Source organism: Anser cygnoides, chromosome 1 (assembly GCF_040182565.1).
Source record: "Anser cygnoides isolate HZ-2024a breed goose chromosome 1, Taihu_goose_T2T_genome, whole genome shotgun sequence".
In the NCBI taxonomy this organism is placed as follows: Eukaryota; Metazoa; Chordata; class Aves; order Anseriformes; family Anatidae; genus Anser; species Anser cygnoides.
Genome location: NC_089873.1, coordinates 190,500,583 through 190,523,850, shown reverse-complemented (window position 1 = coordinate 190,523,850; position 23,268 = coordinate 190,500,583). Strand labels below are relative to the sequence as shown.

Here is a 23,268-nt window from a genome sequence, read left to right as displayed (position 1 = left end):
AACTGAATGTTATGATATCAAAAGATGACATCTGGTAGCTCAAAGTCAGGAAAAAAAAAGAAAAAAACACAACAACAGAGAGATGGCATGAGTACAGGAATTAGACTAGGATGGATTTCTCTTAATGCATCAGCAACACTTTCACCGAATCCCGATTTTATTTCCTCTGTTTTTGAAGGCATTCAGCAGAATGAGTGGAATTTTTGTATTCTAGCTGAATACAGTTGTGCCTGAACACAACTGAACTGTTCGGTAGCGCTGGGCTAACAGCGAACCCATCTCCTTGCAGATTTTTCACCCCTCTGCTCAGTTTTTGTCCCACACACTGGGGCAATGCCCACGCAGCCAAAGCGCTCGCACCATGCCAGCTGCCGGCATGGCCCCACCGAGAATGAAGCCCTGCTTAAATCTGGCGAATAAGGACTATTTGGGAAAACGAAGCTGCCTGCAAGTCGGGCTCCCTGCGTTTCCACAGCAACGGGGACGATGGGCTTTAATTACGGCAGCCACTTTCGGCAGGGGTGTCTCTCCGCAGGGCACCTGCTGCATGTGTTCGTGGGCGAAACCCTTGTGCCAAAGCAGGGAAGCCAGCACAGGGAGACCCATGCAGTCCTCTGACGGAGGAGATTTCAGGGATCCGAGCATCAATCTCAGCATCGAACGAAAGGATGTCAAGGAAGGCGGAACCGCGCACGATGGGATGCGCAGGACCATCTTTCCATTAGACAGAACATGGATGACGCCCATCTCCCAAAACCATGACTCCAAAAAATACGGAACCCTGACACCAGCGGATCGTGGGACGAAATGGGAGGAAGCGGCTCTGCAAGATTAAGGAAGGAGCCAGAAGGTTGTGCTCAAAGCAGGCGAAGATCATCCAGCAGCCATTTTCTACAGCACAAATGGAATGGTTTCTATTTTGGGAGCGGGAGATTAAAATAGCTTTAGTTTAGTCAAATCAGTCTCAAACGAGACAGGGAGGATGAGGATTGTAACCATATGAAAAATCAATTCTTTATAGAAAATACAGAACTACATCAGATAAATCACCTCAAAATAGATGAAAAAGAGACAAGAACATGAATCTTTAATGAAGACACATCTACAAATCAAAAAAAAATAGAGAGATTAAACTTTGAATATTCATACTGAACAAGAGGAGCTCTGAAAAAGGAACGGAGTGAAAGGCACATCAAGCTACAGGAGGGCAAACCCTGTGTTTCCTGATGGTCAAGAAAAGGGGCTTTGGAAGCCCTCAGAAGGAGATAGGAATTGAGTTTGCTCCTTCCTTTGCCAGTAGGGATGGCCACCAGCAGCCCTGGGTACAAGGATTTGGTCTTCTCCGCTCCCGGATCGCACACCAGCCGTGGGCACCACAGGTTTGCACAGCTTGTAGGCCTGATCCTGCACAAAACTTCCTCCGAGCTCCTACATACATCCTTTTTGGGGTTTCACAGCGGTGAAAAATAAACAAAGAGACGCAAAGTGGAATGAAAGTGGGAATAACGCATACTTACCTGTGGTAGAGCTAAAGACAGATTTCCTTCCCAGCGTGAAGAGCATAGCAAAAGCAGTACTTCATTACCACTGCTGTACCAGGTGGGCTTTTACATCCAGTGGGAGTGAAAAAAAAATACCCCAACAGTCAAAAATTAACTGCAAGCAGTCAATAAGTGAGGCTTTCTTCTCACTAACAGAGCAGAGGAGAAATGCAAGAAAGAGCAGAACATGTGCTTACCCAACATGGTTATTTTCTGCAGTGCAATCTGTCCAACAGCCCTTGACATATGTGCCACCCTTTCTGTTTGGAGAGATGGAGGCAGCAGAAAGCTGTCGATCAAGATGCTAAACCTTCTGTAAAGCCCTCCCCTGCGCTCTTTGCCCTGAAATGAGGACTTCCACGGATGAACAGAAAACACTTAACTAGATTAAACATAGCTGGTTCCTGGCTACGCACAGATACTATTTGATTTGATTAATATAAATTTTAAGGAGCTGAGGCAATTCAAAGAAAATAAAGAAGGATGAGGAGAGCCATGTTCCCTTTTCCTGCTTATCTGTATAGCAAGCCCCAATCACTATGGATGTGAACGGAGCAAAATCAAGGAGACAGCAACGCTCTTGGATTATTCTCAGAAAAGCTTTGATGACAAAGAAAAGCTGGGGGTGGATGGGAGGAAAGAAGGATAAAAGAGCTTTTGGGCTAGTTAAATCACAGGACTATCTATTTTCGGGGAGGCACAGCTCTTCCTTCAGGGGTATGCCATCTTACATGACGTGCCACATCTGGTGTCCCCTGTCAACCACAGCCCCACACTGTCAACCACAACACCACGCTGCTCCCAAGCACTCCTTTAAGCCAACCAAATCATTCAAAAATGAAGGTGGGCCCTACTGAATGAGAGAAAAAGAAGAATTTCTCTCAAAACGAGTTTTTCCTCAGCGGGAGAGCCAAGGGCTCCCACCCACATGGTGGGGCGTGCCAAAGGGCCTCCAGGAGACTGCAGAGCCTTTCGGAGAGCTGATGCCGAGAGGAAGCGTGTGTCAAAGGGCCTCCAGGAGCCCACAGAGCCTTTCAGATAGCCAGCACTGAGAGGAAGCAACCCATATGTCCCTGAGAAAGTGCAGAGGATTGTCTAGACAGCAGGGCCAGGGCTGCGGCCTCCAACTGCCAAGCAGAGCCCCCGCAGTCCAGCGGCATTGCTTGGAAAGCCACAGCAATCGCCGAAACTGGTCTGCCCGGCCTCCCGACAGCCCTTGTGCTCCCTAATAACAGAAAACAGAAATCACCACATCAGGATGGGGGCAGCTCTTCAAAAAAAGAAGGAAATGAATCTACCTTCTGAAGTCGGCAGTCAAAGCAGCATTTATCTCAAGATCCCTGCCTAGGCACAATTAGCCTGAGCCAGCTTCGCAGCTCAACTTACCCTCCTGCTCTCCTATATTTATTCAAAACACCCCCGTGTTGTTTTATAGGACATCTGTCTGTCAGAAAAACAAAAAACAAAAACCCTCCCATCAAGATCTTCTGCTTAAGCTCTCTAGATGTACACGTATCGTACCTTAGACAGACTCTGCACAGAGATACTGAAAATAAATGGCTCCGTGCATAATCAGGATTTACATAACAACAGCATGTTAGATGTAGAAGTTGTAGTCTCAAACATTACCTTAAACAAAAAAAAACATTTAAATATTTTGTATGTAAACAGCTCTTTACATTTTGTATGTAAACATTGTGCTAGAACCTGATCCGGGGCCTTCAGATGGGGCTCGGGGAGGGAAGTGGCTGTGGAGCTATGTGAAGTCAAGGCTGGTTATACAAATAAACTTGACAGAGACAAAGAATATGGAAGCAAAGACAACAATATATTTGTTTTTTAGTTAAACTGTAAGAATCGCATATCCTCCCCTTCAGTCCTTGTAATTCCACAGCCACAAGGACAGACTGAAGATAGCATTTTTTGAATGAAAACAAAAACCAAAACAACCACATTTTTCCTAAAGCATTTCTATAGTCCCTAACCACGTTTGCAGGATGTTTATTTCAATTACTTTTCGTATTATCTTGGCTGTGCACGTTAAATATGTATGCACACACACATATATATGTATAAACAGAATTTCAGCGCTGATCAAATAGAGAGCCTTTTACAGTGCATTTATGCATCTTCCTGAGGTGCAGTTTGGCTGCTGCAGCATCTCCCCTGAATCCTGTTACAGTGTTCTTGGAAAGAAACTACTTCGGTAGAACTGTCAAAATGCAGTCGTTTAAGATTCAAGTGAAAACATCAGCAAAGATGCATAGTATTAGCACCACACAGCAATGAGTGGTATGAGTGACAGGGGCTAAATATTAAGCAATCATCTTCTACCTCCCCCTTACAAAACGAATAATGTGGAGGAGTAAGCGCTGAACTGCTGTTAAAGCATTTCTGCTCACTTCCTTGGTAGTCTCATTCTTTGTTTAAACAAAGAAAATAAGATTCTTAAACAAAGGCAGATGAATCAAAATCACTACCGTCTAACAGAGTAATACAAATTATAATAAAATCAAAGGAAAAAATGACACTAAAGACACATAATAGGTGGCACCTATGCAAAACCCCAAACTGGTAGCCACATGCAGAAATTAGTGATTTATATACACAAAGAAATAAACTAGAAGACAGCTGTCCAATAGAAGTACAAGGGCTCCGAGAAGGGCACTCATCCTACAAGCAAAGAGGGGAAGGGTCAAGAGAAGTCTGGTGGGGTGGGGACGTATCACAGCAGGACAGATTTCCAACCACAACCCTTGTCCAGCAAACAAAAGCTGTCATTAAAAAAAAAAAAAGGCCTAGAATTATGAAAGAAAAATACACTTAATTTTTCATAGACATAATCATTAATTTGCAAAACATATAGAAGGCATTTACTCACTTCAGTAGGAAACTCTGGTTCACCACATTTTGGGAAGAGAAGGGGAAAGGAGCGACACGCTTAAAAGCTCCAACAGGTTGGATGCTCCGAAGCCTAACTTCAGGCACCGGTTTTCTGTGTCCGTGGTCAAAATGGCTCCAGCAAGAGAGGCTGACAGAAGCATGCTACCTTGGGAAGGAGCCAACCTTCTCCTCCTCCTCCTCCTCCTCCTCACTGCCCAATCTCTTCTCAGCACGCCGAAATTTCACATTTGAGATTCTGTGGGGGATGCTACAGTTTTCCCTTCCTCATTTATTCTATCTATTCAACCCTTAAGAACTAGCTCTTAAACTACCAGCCTCACTTTGAAGGATATTACTTCATTAGCATTGCTTTTGGAAAAAGGTCTTTAAGCGACAGACAATTCAGCCTCAGGAGTACCTATCCTCTTTGCATTCCCTAACCACAGTGCTCATTTTCCAAGCCAAGCACTTCTCAACAAGTCAGGTTAGGCTCACAGAAATAAAAAATTCAAACTCTCAGGTATTTCCATATTTTCTTTGTTGTTATTCCCAGCCCATGCTAAATGTTTTCACATATTTTATGCAAGATACTTAGATGAAACGTTTTGTAAACTTTATAAACCCTTTTTTGAATTGCTACACCATCCAAGAAACCATAACAGACAAAGCTCCTTGTGTACTAGTATCTGTAGAAATGAACCCAAAAGAGAATGCTGTCTCCATGAGATAAAGACTAACACCCACATGGGAGATCTCTAACCCTTTTCATAAAAAGAGAGCAGTCCTGTGTGTCAAGACAATGAGACCCCAGAAATGCCACACACCATCCAGCCCTGCTGTAGACACCAGCCTACTCCTCTTAACAGGAAAACCATTGGTAGCAGCTGTGTTAATAACGCCAGGTTAGCTTAATAAGACAGCACAAGCATGTGATGGAGTATTTGGAAATACTCTTGAGCATTGGAACAGGCTGCCCAGCAGAGTCCCCATCCCTGGATTTATTTAAGAAACGTGTGGACATGGCACTAAGGGACATGATTTAGTAATGGGACTTGCTGATGGTTGGACTTCATGATCCTGAAGGTCTTTTCCAACCCAGATGTTTCCATGATTCAGCGAAAATAAAATTCCAGGCTTCTGTGCTCCCGTGAGCAATGGGGAACTACATAAGGTTGGGAATTAGTCAGAATTTCACCCGCAAAACACGAGTTCATAAAATTTATATCTTGTCAGAAAGGACTCCAACTTGCTACCAGGTTCAGAGCAGTATCGTGCCTCACAGAATTAGTCCAGTGGGTCAGAAGGACTAAACCCCAGGTCACCTTCATCTGTCAGTCACCAACAAGAGAAGGAATAACTAGAAAATGAGTGAGCACTTTATCCTGAGACAGGTCCTCTCTCTATTAAGCTTGTAATAAGAGAAGTGTGAGGGAATCCACGCACACACACAAAAAAGTCTGCTCTATAGTTTCCATATAGACACAGTTATGGTCAGAAAAATATCTTACATTTCTGTAAATAGCTGTTTAGTATTAAAAAAAATAAATAAAGCAACCTTGATTTTCACATGCTTTGAGAGCTAGAAGTTAAGCATTCAAATTTAAATCTAATGAACCCAAAAGTGGGCATATAGGATAATTAAAAGCCCTTTCTGCCCTTTTTATGTTCAGCTTGACAACCAGAAGTGCAGTCAAGAACATGATGAGATTTTTATTCAAAAGAGACATCTTACTGTAAAAGCAGCACTCAGCCACAGACAACACTGCTTCTTATTATCAGTCATATGGGACGAGAAGAGAGATAAAATAAATAAACTCCAAGGCAACTAGGCTGCATTCTGGTATTGAATGAACACTGCAAATAAATAAATAAATAAATAAAATAAGGAAAAGGGTCCTGAAGATGCCATCCAGCTGAAAGATTTTAAGATGGAAAAGGTAAAATCCTAGAAGTTACCCTAGAAACCTACTGCAATAATGTAGCATACCTTGGCTAAGGGAAGCAATCTGCATACATTTCCCTTCAGAACTGGAAATATGTGAACTAGGATCTACTGCTTGTCCATACAAACTGGTTTAACAGAACATGAATTTTTCACTAAGTTTAAAACCTGAACTGATATTTCCTTTGTTCTTGGAGCATGTTCTGTTGCTTTGGCTTCAGTCAATGCTTAGTATTAGAAATAAATAGAAGTAAATCTGAATCTACAAGGGTTTACAAAGAGTCTTGCATTTTTCACCCATTAAGTGAAAACAAATCACTGCAAGTTTCCCATATGCTACAGAAGATAGATTTTTTTTAAAATAATGGGTTTGGAGAACTGGAGAGCTGGGATGCCAGCTAGCTGGACACCCACCTTCTCCACTGCCCTCCCTGCTCCTTTTGGACTTGGGAATGCATACAGGGATATCCTTTGCTCCAACACACTCCCATTTAGCTGCAAACTGGGGGTCAAAACATACAATGAACTACTGTGTGTAAAACATTACACACAGTTAATTCAAAATACCTATACACTATAACTCTTAACCTTTTTTTTTCCTATCAACACATTCTGACAGTAAACAGAATTAATAATAAAAAACCAGCATGAATGATCTTTTGTTTCTTGTTTTATATTTAAAAGTATCTTGATGCTTTTTGTTTTAAAAAGTCTTTACCAGGGGGACTCCTGTTTCTCAAAGTTTGCACTGCACAAAGCACAATGAAATCAGGAGTCTTCGCTGTAAGGCGGGGTTATAAGGCTAGCTGGAAGTTTAACGGGGTTTCTAGGATTTCTATGGGAAAGCCTTACGGATAACTGTACAACTATAACCACATATGTATCCTAGGAGACCAAAGAGCTTTCGCATTTAAGAGCTTATTTCCCAGCCACGCTCTCAATACCCATCTCATGCATTTATAACCGATACAAACAGCTGTGAGAAAGGAGGGAGTTGCTTTAATTTCAGCCAGAACATACACTGACCTTTGCTTACATCAGCACAAACATTTCATTTTATTTCACTTCTACGTCTTTGTCACCTTCAAACTAAAAGGATGTCATAAATCTCTTGTAATTCATGAAATGTGCTTTTAAACTTGGATTTTACAACTGAGCAAAGCTAAAATTCTTGAATCTTTAAGAAGACAATTAATATACACACATGTAAATCACCAAAAAGCACCCTAGTACAAGTGAAATTTAGATTCCTGACCACAGCATATTGTAAAACATCACCCTGTTAAACACAACATATCAGAGAAACATCCCATTTAGGAAAGAGAAATGTAAAAATAAATAAATAAACAAATAAACAGAAAGCATGAAACAGTTAATTGAAGACAGACTCACTTTACACTTTGGCTTAGAGAAGCCTACACACTCGAAACGGGCTGAATTAAGAGTATTTCCTGCGTTTCTCGTTTGTAATTCTCGCCAGAGGGTCTAGCCTGCAATTAAGCCCTCTGGAGAAGAGCATCTTCCAGAAGGCAGAGCCTGGGAACACCCAGGTACGATTAATTCCTCGCCAGCTCCCGGCCGGCAGGGAGGCAGCCGGCACCGAGGATCCGTCACAAAACCTTCGGCAGCCCCTCTCCTTCCTCGCTTTTTCTTACCCTTTCACTCCCGAATTTGGAGGAGGAGAGGAGAGAGGCCAGCATACCTGCACAGGGCACGGAGACCACACCGCTGTTCTCATGCAGGAGGAGGAGGAGGGTAGCACATGACGACAGAGAACTTCAAGGAAAAAGGTCGTCAGCACGCTGGTGTACACAGATGAATTCGCCAGCGGGCAATTAAAAAAGAGGACCGGCCCCTTACAACTGCTGGAGCATCTCGCAGGGTTTGCTTTACTTACAGCAGGGAATCCATCTGCTCGCCTCCCCTCACGTGAATAGCTGGGGCCGTAGCAGCAGCCAGCATAAAAGATCCGCAGGCGTTCTCTTACGCTGTGTCCTTTTCAAATACCAAACCTAACATTAAAATTAACTGCAGGCTGAAACGCCGTCAGCAATTTCTCCCGAATGCATAATGAAACAGGGCTACTATATCTGGCGCCTTACTTTTTTTTTTTTTTTTAAGCTCTCCCGGAGAGCATGTGTGGGTATCACACACACAGGAATAGTTCCAATAACTCCACGTATAGAGCAGAGCAGCTTTACAGCACACGCAGGGCATTTCAAGTCCCTGTCACGCTGTCCCTGCGCTGCAAACCGTATGCAAAGCCTACTCCAGACACAGCGCTTCCAGGAAAAAACAGCAGACTGGATTATATAATGTTATTTCCTATCTCCTCCAGAAGAAGAAAATTCTATTAAGAGAAAATTTGAAATGAAAGTTTGAAAATGTTTCCCAAACTGAGCACGCTTTCTGAAAACATCTCAGTTTCTGGGATTTTATAAGTCAGTATCTCAATACCAGAGAGGCATTTGGTGCAGAAAGTGCACATCTTGAATTATTCTGCTTTTATATGTATAAAAAAAAGAATATTCTTTTTTTTTCAAAGTAATTTACCTGTTTTCTTTTTGAATGCTAGATATAATGAATATTTGCAGACCCACACGCTATCAACCACTGTGCTACACAGTAGCTACTACTTCTATAAAATCCTGTGTGTACTGTGCTTCAGTAACCCCATTTTCAAACTGAATACCTAAATATTATTATCCCATTTTACTGTACCTAATAGAAATGCCATGCAGCAGTCTGCTGCCACCTAAATATGGTAACTGCCACATCCCTCACGAAAATGTCCTCTTCCTTCACTTATATTGTTCCATCAAGTGGGGAAAAAAAAAGCCCTGAACTTACAAACAAGACAGAAATTAGCAGCAGAGGAGCGTGCTCCAGATGAGAAGGGATCAGCTTGATGCCTCAACGGATGCTTCAGAAGACTTCAGGGCGGCTTTATGCCATCCTCTGTTTGAGAAAGCACGACTGCAAAGCAAATTGCATTTTGAAACTGTACCGAAACTGCTTTTCTCAACTCTTTTTGGCTTGATGTGGTCTTAAACAAATGAAGGTAGATAAACAGCATAAAGAAGACTGATGTCTTCTTGGTTCATGGGAAAGAGCTGCATGGCCTAGAGGAGACGGCAGCCCCGGTGGAGCCACCAGCCCCGTGGAATAACTTGTCAATAACCCGTCAGATTAGAAGCGAGGGCCATCCTGCTCCTTCCTGTAAGATAAAACCTGCAGTGGTATTTCAAAGACCCAGGGAGTGCTACAGAAACTTTACACATCTGTTAGAGACGTTTACAGCGGCACTTAAATGACAGCCTCGCTGGTATTTACACCAGGCTAGGGGGTTCTGTTTGGTTTTGAGCATTTGACAGGAACACGCTATTTCATCCGGGGAACCAATATAAACTAATCCTGGCCAAAGCATTCAGTTGTTAGCACACCTACTTGGGGTTTCCTTTAGCACACAAGTGTCATTAGCTAAAAAACCCAACAGCCATGTCTGCAAGTGATTGCTATGTTGTTTTTTTTTTCTAGGATTTTTAGGACAGGCAGCATGGATCTTATCCATACTGTGAAACAGTCCAGCAAAACTTTGCACAACAATGCGAGTAAAACCAGGGTCCTCACCTCCATCAAGCTACATGGACAATCTATTTTTGAGCCCCAAAACTGCTTTCTGAAGCCACGAATTCAAAAGAGCTGGATGGTTTAGGGGAGCACATCCTCTCTGAGCAATGATCCTACTCCCTTCATCGACATGAAGTCGACTCATGCAGATCTACCAGTGCTTTGCACTCAGGAAAATTCAGATTTTAAGATTTGATTTCAAGCAAGCATGTAACGTGATCACAGCATTTAATGTCCCAATGAGCAGCTAATGAGATTTTAGTAAAACCAACGAACAAAACCACCCATATTATACTACTCTCAATAAAAAAATTGCTATTTCCTAAGAAAGAGGTAAACAACTTTGACCCTCATTAAAAAGTTGAGAAATGTCCACACCATCACTAAAGTATAATTAATACACATCCTTTAGAAGAGTCCAAAGGAGCAATTTAATTAACCACCCGCTGATTTCATAAATGACAAGAACACAGAAAGGTAATGGCACCTTATAATTGAAAAAGTCCCGTTGATTTAGCTAAGCAATTGTACTGCTCTGTGTTGTGCATAAATATGAGGAAAAATGCTCTCAACTCTTTACATTCTAACTTTGTAAGGTGTGAGGAAACAAGACAATGAGCATGATATAGTCACAATACATTCCACTTATTTAATGCCTTTACCTAAGAACCTCAACGTCACTGGTAACTATTAAGGTTTTAACCTTTATGAACTCTTTTGATAGGCTTTTTTACCTCAGCTTACATATGGAAATAATGAGCTCACCTGAAGTTATTTGCTCGTGGTACGTATCTCATCCTACATGAGGAGGAAATGCCAAAATATCCCCATCCCTGATTTGAAACCACCAGCCCATGCTCTCTTCAAGAACACAGAAGAGCAGGAATGTGGAAAGAACAAACAAAACAGTTTTATTGCTATGCCACTTCGAACAAAGTATTGCCTGAAACAGGGATTTAGTTTGTATCTGTGGTTCTCCCACTTTTATACAATGGGATCCTCCTTAAGCCCCGTGAAATATTTCTGCTGAAGATCTTGTAAACTCATTTTGCAATTTCTCAACATTTTCCTTCAGGTGGGAAAAGCTTCCTTTCAACTGCTACATCCCTTATTAAGGCTGCAGAGAAACAGCTTTTATCAAGCTAGGAAAATAATGCAAGAAAATACGTGAAAGGCCTTTTCTCTTTTTTTTATTTGACTTTTCAGGGATGAAACTGAACTGAATTCATATTCCTTCTGGCGTCCACAAAACTTTGTGCTGCTACATTACAGCCATCAAAGTCTATCTGAATATGAAAGAGTAACAAGTGCATTTATAAGCTGTCCATCTCCTTACCCGACGCACGCATGGAAAGCATTCATTTATACTTGCTTCGTGGCATACATAATTAAAAAAAAAAAAAAAAAACAGACTGGGCAGATTCTTCGAGCATAGCAGTCTCCACTGAAACGCCGATCGCTAGACTAAAATACTGGACTTGGAGCACTCAGCAGCGCACCACAAAACGAGCCGCAGCGGCCTGACCCCGCAGCAGCCCTGGTATGCGAGGATGGATGCAGCTGCCTCGTAAACCAGCCCCCAGCCCGCCGGTCCCACCTGTCCCTGGGATGACACAAATGACTTTACGTGGCATTGGCCCTCTGCCCGCCTGCCACGGGTAAAGCGTCCCTCAATATAAATTATGCCACTAAGTGCTGATGCCAACGGGACCGCTGTGCAATTAGTTTGCTTGCACACATTAAATACACATTTCTGCCATTTCGTGTCTCACAGAGAAATCCTTACTGGTGGGTATTAGCTATTCATGTTTACTGTTCCTGGAGGTTTCCCATTCTTCAGCGTTTATGGTATTTGCTCAGTCTGTAGCAGACCATCACCAGGCCTACCTAGCTGCGTTTGCTGCCTGTCGGCAGCTTCCAAGCACAGCCAGATATGTAAACAGCTCTTTAAAATGATGAAAACTCCCTTTACTTTTATGCGCCATGGTTTATTTACTAGTTAGATGAGGAAAGAAGGGTTCTTAAATAAATACCATAAGGCATACCCTCTATTCATTTCTGTAACTCTTTTCTGAAGGCTTTCCAGCTTTCAAGTGTTAACTCTTCAGAAGTGTTCCCATCAAACCAGCAGCTCTGCCGGTGCCCCAGAACAGCTCCTCCGTGCTCGTTTTTGTGCTCACTCACTCCTTTATCCTTCCTCTGAGGACTCCGTTAGGCACCTCACTGCGGAACTGAAGACGGAGCTGTTTTCCAATGGTTAATTCTGATGACTCCTGCATGTTTTCAGGATGTATTCAGCCTGTAAAAATGGTTTAGATTTTCTGCTTCTGAACGCTAGGAAGAATATATTGCTTAAATTGTAATGCATCATTCAACTGCCTGCAGCTTCCAAAATGATCTGGACTGCTCAATATTGCTGACTCGTTCCTAACATTTACTACTGCAATAAACTTTATCAGAAATGCTTGCTTTCCTCCATGACACTAATATATTTTGAAAGAAAACGATGCTCCAAAACTCCTTTAAAGAACTCCATTTGCCCATTACATTCCTCACCAACAACTGCTCTTGAGTGGTCTTCCCTGGAGTAAACTGCCATGGTACACAGATTTCACTATGTTAGGGTTAACTAGGTAACAAATACTAGAAAAGAGAGACTGACCACAGCTAGAGAAAGGCTTAACCACACAAACACTTGTTGTAAATGTCATATTCCACCGGGGAAAATTCTCAAAGATGAATGTTGTTGGTGAAAGTCATCAAAAGTCACCTGGGATGCGACAGGGAAAAAGGAAAAGCATGAGAGAGCTCTGAATCTTTCACAGAACATCAAAATTTGCCATTGAAGCGAGTGGAAATACAACTACAGATCCTGAAAATGATTCTCCTCAAAACCTTCCTGTAGGAATTCTTGTACTGCTCAAGTTTTTTGTTCTTTTTAAACCAGGTAAGGGCTGCCTGTTTTCCCCAACTGATAGGCAGATTGACTTCTCCCAAGCTTCCTGCCATACAAGTTTTAAGAGCTGGAGCAGTGGTGTTTGGAGGCTTGTTTGTGCCACTTACTATCTCAATGGGCACCGTGGAGGGGAAGTCATACACAAAAGTCCTTGCTCTTGCCTCCTGGTGATCTCTGAACCCATTTCTATGGAAACAGAGGATGGATGCAAGACGATAAGTTATTAAGTCATCAAAATACATACAGAAAAATAATTAATTTTACACGTTACACAGGGGAAATAAGTATTACATGGAAAATGATTGTTTCTTCTAGATAAATTTCTGCTTCCTTTAGGTCATGGCATAGAGAAGGAACACAAATCAAGGGATTTATGACACTTTAAATGAGTTTCGCAGTGATAAAGCTCACTTAATATATTCACGTATTTAACTCACAAGAGCTACCTTTTTCACTATTTTATAAAATTAGTTTAAAAGTAAAATGTATTCATTACCGTTCCCGGTAGAGAACCTTACAGAAATTTTACAAGAGTAATGAATATCAACAATGCAATTTCATGCTGAAATACAACTTAAACCTTTAAACTTAAAACTTCTCACTTAAATTACAAATCACAGTGCTTACCACTACACAATGTCATTATTTCAATGCATTAATAGTGCCTTTTTGCCTTCCTGCACTCCCTGTCACCGAAGAACACTTAGGTTTCATTTCTACCACTGAACAGCCCTTCCATTAGTTGGTATTTCACTGGAGAGCCCAATTTATGAAGCATCAGAGTCTTGACTTGAGCTGGAACTGAGCTTGGAACTTGAGCTGCCAAAGATCTCATCCTTACAACATTCTCTTTATATTCTCAAAATTTGGATGAATCGGAAACAAAGTAAAGTCCAAAATGGTTTTCAAGTTTTCTTTGCGTATCAACAGCCCAACTGCCTCGACACCAACTCTTCTGCACAGAATCAAGTTTCGTACAGCCCACTGAAACTCTTCAACCCAGCCACTTGTAATCTTTCAGCAAATACCTGCTACTGACTATTTGCATTTCCCAAGCTTTCCTGTAACTTTGAGTTATAAGAACAGCCTCAGGATGGCTTTTACTAGCGCTATCTCATTTCAGATTTCAGGAGACCTGGAGAGCATGCATGCTCACCCCGTCTCAGCAGAGATGCCTTCTGGCTCACAAAACCAGAACTTCTCATGCCATCTCAGACAAGCGTGACCGTCTCCCAACATCTCTACTAGTATTGCAGCTGGAGGGTTATTTTTAAAAAGTCCTACGTGTGTGTTCTCTGCTCCCTTTTTTTAATGAAATAAAAATTAGGAGAAAATTATTCAAACAAAATATGCAGACTACCTGCAATAACTGACCTGGCAAATAACCTTAGAATTTCTTAGGGACACCAGATGTCCCTAAGCTCAATTTTCTCACTTGAGAGGGACCCGCTGTACCAAGTACTTTACATAAACAACCTCTTATTTAAAAAAATTACATTAGGAGTTGGGGACAAATTTACTTCTTTCCATGACAAAACCTGCCTTCACTTTGTGGCCGTAGAAGCTTCAGGACAGTTAAACCCATGGAAACCTCTTAAATAAATAAACAGCCGAGAAAATTTTTCTTTGAGAATTACTTTGCAGTGTAACTAGAATGGTACTTCTCCTTTGCTGCAATATTATGTAGTGGTACTAACTCAAAGTTCAAACCATTTCCATTTCTTTATTACTAGTAGCAATCTAGGAAATACTGCCATCAATAGTAAATCTACATGAAGTCGCACTCCTCTGGTGCATTTTGTGCATAGCAATCAGTTCATAACGCAATCTCGTGTTGTTTAAAATTCAGTTTATTCTTCAATTACTCTGCTAGCCCAACTCTAATTTATTACATTTTCTGGTACATTTGATTTTGGATATTATGACATCTTGGCTCATGCCATTAGAGGGGAAACATAAAATGGTGACGACGTCTAGGGACAGCTGAGAATAAGATAGCAACAGCCTGGAAAATTAAGAATATCACCGTCTGTACTCAGCTAGACCTCTCCTGCGTTAGCAATAAAAGTACCTCTGGCAGTATTTCTCCAGCACAGGCGTGACATCCAGGACTCGCCTTGGGGGGCACTGTAAAACCTCAGCAGGTGCAGCGTGGCAGCCCAGGCACCTTGCTGGGCAAAGGGTTCCCTTGGTCATCAGGACTACTCAGCCAGAAATGGTCTCCTCATGTTTCTTTCCACCTTTTCTGTCCCTTTTGAAACACACTGGGGAAGCTTGGCTTAGAGGTGATCCTTCCTTTCTGCTCAGCGTTGGTTGGGCCGCACCTGGAGTGCTGTGTCCTGTTCTGGGCCCCCCAGTACAGGAGAGGCCTGGGCACACTGGAGAGAGTCCAAAGAAGGGCCACCAAGATGGTGAAGGGGCTGAAGCATCTCTGCTGTGAGCAGAGGCTGGGAGAGCTGGGGCTGCTCAGCCTGGGGAAGAGGAGGCTCAGGGGGATCTCATCCGTGTCCCTAAATCCCTGAAGGGAGGGTGCAGAGAGGACAGAGCCAGGCTCTGCTCAGCGGTGCCCAGTGCCAGGACAGGAGGCCATGGGCACAGCCGGGCACCCAGGAGGCTCCCTCTGAGCACCAGGCAGCGCTTCTGTGCTGGGCGGGTGACGGAGCCCTGGCACAGGCTGCCCAGAGAGGCTGTGGGGTCTCCTCCTTGGGGATCTCCAAAAGCCGCCTGGACGTGGTCCTGGGCAGCTGCTCTGGGTGTCCCTGCTTGGGCAGGGGTGGCACCAGGGGCCTCCAGGGAGCAGAGGAGAGCTGGGGGTTGGCATGGGGGGAGGCCGAGGAATGGGGATGAAAGTGCCCAGGGTACACTTTGGCACTTTGATACCTCTTGGCCTGGCTTTCTTGCTGCTCTGAGCGCCAAGGAAATAAAATCCTAGCCCTGCTGCTGCTCAGCATGCACAAAAGAAACCAAGTCATTTCCAAACGCAACCGATACTACATCAACTGATTTTTTTTAGCCTTGCGTCCCCTTGGTCCTAGCTACCAAAGGCCGTTTCTTCCTCCCAGCATCCAAGGTGAAGTGGCAGAGGGCAGCCAGAAGCTTTCACGAAGGATGTTTCTGGAGATCACGGGCAGAAGCGAGGGCTTTGCCTCCCCGCTGGCTTGCCGGCCGAGCACGTTCACCTTCAGGGCACGGTGCCAAGCCCACCTGCTTACTCAGGATTTTGCCAGCGAAGGCAGCTCTCACCGCACTGATTTGTCCTTCGAAGACGCATCTTATTCTGCTTAGTTTTTCCTTCTCCTGCTACATCTTGCCTGCGATCCAGGGGAAGGATGGGGAGGGCAGATGCTGCTGGGGAAGAAGACCTCTGAATGTCTTTCCCCATGGCAGATTCTCACAGTTTCAGGCAAGAAAAAACAAAAACAAAACATCCCTGCACAGCTTGCACTGTCCCAAGAAATTCCATATCACACTGGGCTCTGAATAATTCATATTTACATGGAGGACTGGGATTGAGAGACCCTTCCCTTTTATTAAACCCCATCCCATGCCCCAGTGCACAGGTGCCACCGTGATGATGACAGACAACAGCTCCTCTCATTTTGGTGTACGGGTATCACGAAAAACACACCCACAAAATCTTAAAAAGCAAATGGCAACTTTGGCTCCAACCCTTTTCTCTCCTGAATTCCATACACTCATAAATAACTTGTCTATATTTATACTGCAAATCAATTCACACGCTCTGGTGCCTTAGTGCACCTGCTCTCATTACCCTATGTTGGAAGTGAACCATGAATTGAGACAGGAGACTCGATTTCACTTCCCAATGTGAGGACAATAATCATCATTAATTTACGTTAGGAAGCTGCATTTGGGGTGCTGCCTAGAGAATGCAGCGTAGACTTAAAAGTATGCACCAAGAAAAGTAGGATTTGTATACAGAATGATTTGATAATCTGAAAAATCCCTCAGTAAACAAAGGAAGTTTACAGATAATCGTATTAAAGATTAGAGTTGTTTTACAACAATACGTGATATATTCTAGAACATCTGGGAAGAAAGCCGGTAGTTTTAAAAATCAAAACCTTGGGGAAAAACATTTTTCCTCTCAAACAGAAACAGTAATTCACTTTATTAAATCCTAATCCTCTCCAATTCATGTTTAAGGCAGAGCATTTTTCCACTGAAGAGTTTTATCAATGTACTTAAATACAATTTTATAAATAAATATTTAAACACATTTAAGTACAGTTTTAACATCTGAATGTGACTGGTACTCACTGCTCTTGACAAAATAATTTGTTATTCCACTTTTGTTTTTGTTTGCTTCCATTTTATTTCAAATGTGAGAGGCAGGCTTATTTTAAGTCAGACAACTAAGTAACTTTATCCTTAAAAAAAAAAAAGAAAAAAAGAATTTCTGGATTACACCAAAATATATTACATGATGATAACAAAAGCAAGCTGATGTCTGTCCTTTTATGTGCACCTATGCATCAGCTGGAAAATTAGGACAATAACTCATGTGTTACCTTACAAAAGTTTATTACTTTTCCATCACTAATTTACTGTTTTCCAAATTTTTGTTGTGGCAATTTATGTGAAAATCCCCCCCAGTAAAACCCAGACATTGTTCATGACATTTTCTACAATCAATGTTGATAGCATTTATACAGATTTTCTGTCTAAACACCACATCATTCAAGCTCCTCACCACTGTAACTGCTGATAGCACCAGAAGAATAAATTTACTCTACAACTAACAAGTAAAAGCAAAGCTAGAGTGAACAGCAGTTAAAGTGGTAAAAACAAAACAAACAAAAAATTTTAGATCAGATTTCTATAAAGTGTATTTTGCTAGAAATAAGTTTAGAAAGACTTCTTAGTCAAGATCTGAAAAGAAATAAAAGAGCAAAAAAGTTGAAAAGATTAAGTACTTTTTTTTTGCTTTTTTAGACTTTGTTTTATTTATAGATAGAAATTTGTTTATATGTAGAAACTTACCATATATAAAGTTAGAAGTAGAATGCTAACAAGATTTGTACCAGCAGCAATTCAGCCCCAGAAAAGAAATCCCATAATGGGTGCCTTGCTCTAATCACATCATCCTAACTGTGCTGAATTCAGTTACTCCCCTGTAAGCAGAACCAGGCAGAAGGACTCTCATGCCCACAAAGGACCCCATGAAGTCACAGCTGCAGATTAAATTGTACAATCAAGTTGTAGGGATGACTGAGCAGTATTCAGCATGTGATGCACCATCTAAAAAATAGAGTATGTGGGATAGGCATATACAGGATGGCAGCTATTCCTAACACTACTGCATTGTACTGAAGTCTCTTAGCTCCTCTATTTTAATTTAACCTTAAAATTTAGCAGGTTTTCAGGTATGCATTGCCTCACCTATTAGAATAAAACATCTTTTATCCTTACCAGAGTCAGTATCGTAGCTAAAACAGAAATCTTTCCTCTCTGACCCTTTGAGGCCAGATATCACAGCATGATGTTGACGTTACTGCATCCTAACAGCACTGGAGCTCTGTGAAATGAGTTGCCTTTGCTAAACTCGAGATTGTTACTTAAAGACAAATGATAGCTGTTGCGAGATCTGTATTGTTGTAATAATTTATAGGAAATAACATGTCAAGCTGTTTCCAAAAGTTCTTTATCAACTACCCGGCACTTCATAATGTCACGACTCTTAGTGATGAACATTTCCTGGCTTCACAGCTTTCCAAACTTTTCAAAATATTATTTAGGAAAGTATTACACTTCTGTGGCATTTCTGCATTAGCACGGCACACATCCCTTACTGAAGAAAGAACTGTAACAGTTTCATTTCACAGTCCAGTAATCCAAAATTCTGCATTACCACTCACTTTAGTGTTAATTTTCCCATAGATTCTCTTTTTCTGCTTACAAGGCAAAGACAGCTCAGGTCAAGAGCACAGACAAGCTGTGCTGCTGATTCTCCTTTTTACAACTACTGATTCACCTTCACTTTTGCTTCACTGGGAAGTTATTTTCCCTGCAGAAAGCAGGAGAGCCACAGTCAATAGATAAGTCAGCAGCTATCAGTCACAATGGGTTTCAGAGGGGAAAAAACCTCCCCACAGCTAAAAATGCAAGTATTATTTATACAGAATCATGCCCACACTGTAAAAATACACCAAGACAGCTTGCTGCCGTACACACGGTGAAGCCTAATTCAGCTCGTCTCACTTCCAGCCACAGACGCATATCACAAGCTGTAGGACATAAAAGTATCAGCACTGCACAGACGTGCTGAGCCATCCAGCAGATAATAGGCACTGCACAGCGGTTATGTGGCAGACGAAGTAGAATGATACCTTTTTTTTTTTTTTTTTAACAAAGTGATTCAGAAAAGAAACGCATTTGGTTGGTTGTCACTGAATTCTTATGCAGCTTTGTAGTGTGCAAGTGAAGATCCAACATACTCATCTTTGTAAGGCATTCAGATAAAATGCTTGACAGGCCCACAAGTACACAAACTTATCTGCATTTTTTAGCCCCCTATAACCTAGATGAGATCAGCTTTACTTTCAGCACTCACAAAACATCAGAATAGTTAAGAAGCAAACCGAAATTCTGAAGGCATTCAATACTGCACAAATAGCATTTCATACTCCTTTCCTATATGGCAGGAAGCCCTGTGATTTTCAAAGCTTCAATCTTAATTAGAAGAAGCAGTGACAGATTAGTAATGGACTACTTGTAAAAACAGTGCTGGTATGGACGTTTATTCTATAATTTTTAATATAAATGGAAGATCTAGCACAAATACAGAACTGTTTTACTAATTTCTCAAGATCTCCACTGCAGATGAGCTTCATTAGCTGCTGTCAGTAACAATAAAAGGCTGAGAAAACCCCTCGTGAACAAACAAGAAGTAAAGACAGGAAAAAGAGCCTGCACAGAAGGCAATCCTAATCAACCTGTTCTAGAAGAAGCTTGACTTTATTAAGAAGTCAAATTTCTTAAAAGTTATTTCAGTTAACAACAGGGGCAGCCCCATACCCTATGAAGGTAAAAATAAGTAAAAACATGGCATCCCCTGCATGAGGTTGCAATAGGTGTTAACTTTTTTTCTAAAACATTGAGTCTCCAAATGTATAGAAGCAGCTTAACATCATCCTTATTTAGGGATCTGACTTATCGCAGTCCATGAGGCTCCTACGGGTAGGAGCCTCCCCAGTGCCCTCCCTGCACTTACTGACTTGCTGTGCCTGGCAGAGGTGCTACACCACGTACTGTGGCTTTTGCTGCTACTCTTCACATCTCCTCCTTGGGTGAGCAAGTCACTGCCTGGCACACCAGGTAAAAACAGGCAGAAGATGGGCTTTGAATGTGTTGCTCCGTTGTTCAGGCTGTTCCTGAAGGCAGTGAAGACCTAACTGTGTTGAAATCGAGATGCGGTTAGCTTAAGAGCTTGGGGGACTTGTGGGGTTTCTTGGCTTTGCTTTGTTTTTGCTGGTGTAGCAGGTAGCAATGTCAATTAGGGGAATGATTTCGATGACATCGCTATACCAGCAGAAAACCCCAGTATAGGTCTGTTGTACAGTCATAGGGAACATTTGCTGACACACCTCATTTCATCTGGGACTAAAACAAGGTACACAGACAAATGCACATTCACATTACAATAAAATAAAACGCATTGACTCAAGAAGGCTCAGTGATACCAGCCAACATTTTTTTTATTTTTATTTTTAAATGAAGACTTTGATCAGGAATGCCAGCCAAAACTTGATAGGCAGAAAAATCATGGCACGGCTAGGTTCTGAAATGTTGCTCGTGTATCCAAAAAAAACCCACCATGCACTGGCCCTTTCAGAACAAACACAAAATTCCTGTGGCAGAACATGCCAACTTATCCAAACACAATACAACAGCCACTGAAAAGAACTTTCCATAGACTGGTTTTGGAGTACAACTCAGCGACATTTTTAACCTCCATCTGTTAGCTCTGCCTGAATTTACAGTTCTTCTGCTACATCAGATACTGCTGCTGCCCCAGCGGTCTTTTTTTCTGTGTATGAATTCAGAAATGAGGATTAACACCCAATCTGGAGAACAAAGAAAGCCACAGGAAGGTAAGAATTTTAAACCCTCTAATATTATTTGGCCTTTCAGGGTAAAATTTTTGAAAATAATACTGCATTAGCAGAGGGTGATCTGTTGAGGATGCCTTGGGCTCAAGCAAAAATTGCATGCAAAGGAAGAAAATCTGTGGGATGAGTACAACTGAAAGGGTCAATAAAAGCGTTGACGTGTACGAACGCTGGCACAAACACTCCTGCAGTCAGTAATGATGAACCGTGCTCCTTCCTGATGATTCTCCAACCAGCCAGCCCACAGGGATGTGTAATACCAACATCCTGACAGGTTCCACCGGGCTTGAGGAAGCTCTTAGGAGACAGTCACAAAAATGCAGAATTGCAATGTTATCTCAGGGGGCTGGGATGGGGAGAGCACACTTTGAAATTGCTACCCCCCCCGGTAAATAATTCCCCAATGCAGAAGCAGGTAGCTGGCCACTCATTTCCCCCCGTGCGCTGGCAAATATTGCTCAGCACTACGCTCCCCCAGTCAACCTGACCCAAAAGCCCTGCTTTCCCCTCTACAGCTACTGTTCCTTTGCCCTGATGTGTGCTCCTTTAATGCACACCACTGTCAGCTGTGCTCTATTCCAGGCAGCTCAGCAGTAGGAACAAGATAAATAAGTCTATTTCCATCCTTTTCATGATCTAAAACTACCGACTGCTGTTGTTTACAACATTTTAAAACGGGATCTCTTCGTATATTGGATATATTCCTCAGTCAGGCTGAATTTTGCTCCGCAAACAACTGTTCTTCATAACAATTCTGCACACTCCATCAAACTGTAGTTAAGCATTAGCAAATCTCTGCAAGGAAATATAAAACCACGTCTTCCTCTGTAGAACAGCCTGGCAAACCCAACATCTGCCACTCCAACCTAAAGTAAACCAGCTCTACCCTTCTACAGACTGACAGGCAGAAATTAACTTAGAAAATAACATTGAGTTGACACTGTTATAACCTCACAATTACTTTATTGACTGCTTTGATCTGCTCTGCTGTAATGACAGCAAGAAAATTCGAGACATTCTTAACAAAATGCCAGAGATCCAGAGCAATATCACAACTTGTTTGCTTTAAATCAAAAAGGAGACTGCAAATACTGACCTAAGTTACTGCAAAGTTCCATTTTTTAAATAAAAATACATTCTACTAACTGGGTGGAAAAATCACAGAAATGCAAAATGTAATTTAAAATCTTCCATTTTCATAGGTTATCTGATTTTATAGCAATCTGAATACTTAGACAAGGTTTTTTTTTTCACCATATAATGCACAACTAATTGTGAGAGACTCAACTAGGGACCCCCCTTTATCAGCCTTTATCAAATTTCAAAAAGGAAACCGTCCCAAGTTATTTGTAAAACTCTCAGTAATTGAAATAAACAGCTAAGAAAATGGAAAGGACTAGTATCTAGGTAGGTCTGTACCACCAGGAATACTTGATGAATGAATGAGATGCCTGCAGCACTGCAAAGCCTGCTGCAAGGATGGAGGCAGCATCCTGGTGTGCACACGGAGATGAAGCAACCCTCAGTCCAAACCAGAAGTCATCACCTGTATCATCTCACGCAAAAGACAGCATAGTCAGGATGAAAACACACGACAGGCTTAGCCCATGAACTTTGCCAATACGAATCCTGACCCTGAGACCATTTACATGCAGGCTTAACGTTAAGCCTAAGAACAGGCCCACTAATTCCAGGAGAAATACTTGGATGTTTACAATTAAACATATGTAAGTGACAGATCTGTAGGACTGGGGCCATAAGAAGCACACACCGCAATGTCATTATTTTTACTGCTCCGTGGACATTGTGTCATAACAGTTACATCCTTAATGATATTTAAAATCATTTTCATCTTCAAAATGCTCCACAGTTCCTAAACAAACTCCATTGACCCAATAAAGCAATTAAGAAGCACACGATTCAATGATGTCATGTTAAATCGATTCTGCAAACCAAACAAACTACGGATTTTCAAATATCAGAGACAAGCCACTGACTACATCTAATCTGTAATCAGTTTCCTCTGGTGCCTTTTACACCAGGGAGCATTTTATCACTGCATGAATGCTGTTTTCTTACTAGTTATGGCCCTTAATATCTCATAGCTCTTTAAACAAGCAGCATCTTGCTGATTTATGACATTAATTTATATTAAACTGATGTCTAATACACATCATATGCTTA

At 41.9% G+C, this 23,268-nt stretch overlaps 1 protein-coding gene across 4 annotated transcripts in view; it reads right to left on the bottom strand.

Moving 5' to 3' along the window:
• LNX2 (ligand of numb-protein X 2) overlaps window positions 1-23,268 on the bottom strand; it is a 61,426-nt gene that overhangs the window by 36,161 nt on the left and 1,997 nt on the right. The window contains exon 1 of one of the 4 annotated variants that reach the window (XM_066989740.1): window positions 8,069-8,205. The exons of 2 other annotated variants lie outside the window; for them this stretch is intronic. The gene's annotated coding sequence lies outside the window, so the exon portion shown is untranslated. Of the gene's footprint in view, window positions 1-4,422; window positions 4,444-8,068; window positions 8,206-23,268 lie in introns of those variants that run through there. One more of the 4 variants, XM_048072784.2, reaches the window with a different exon arrangement.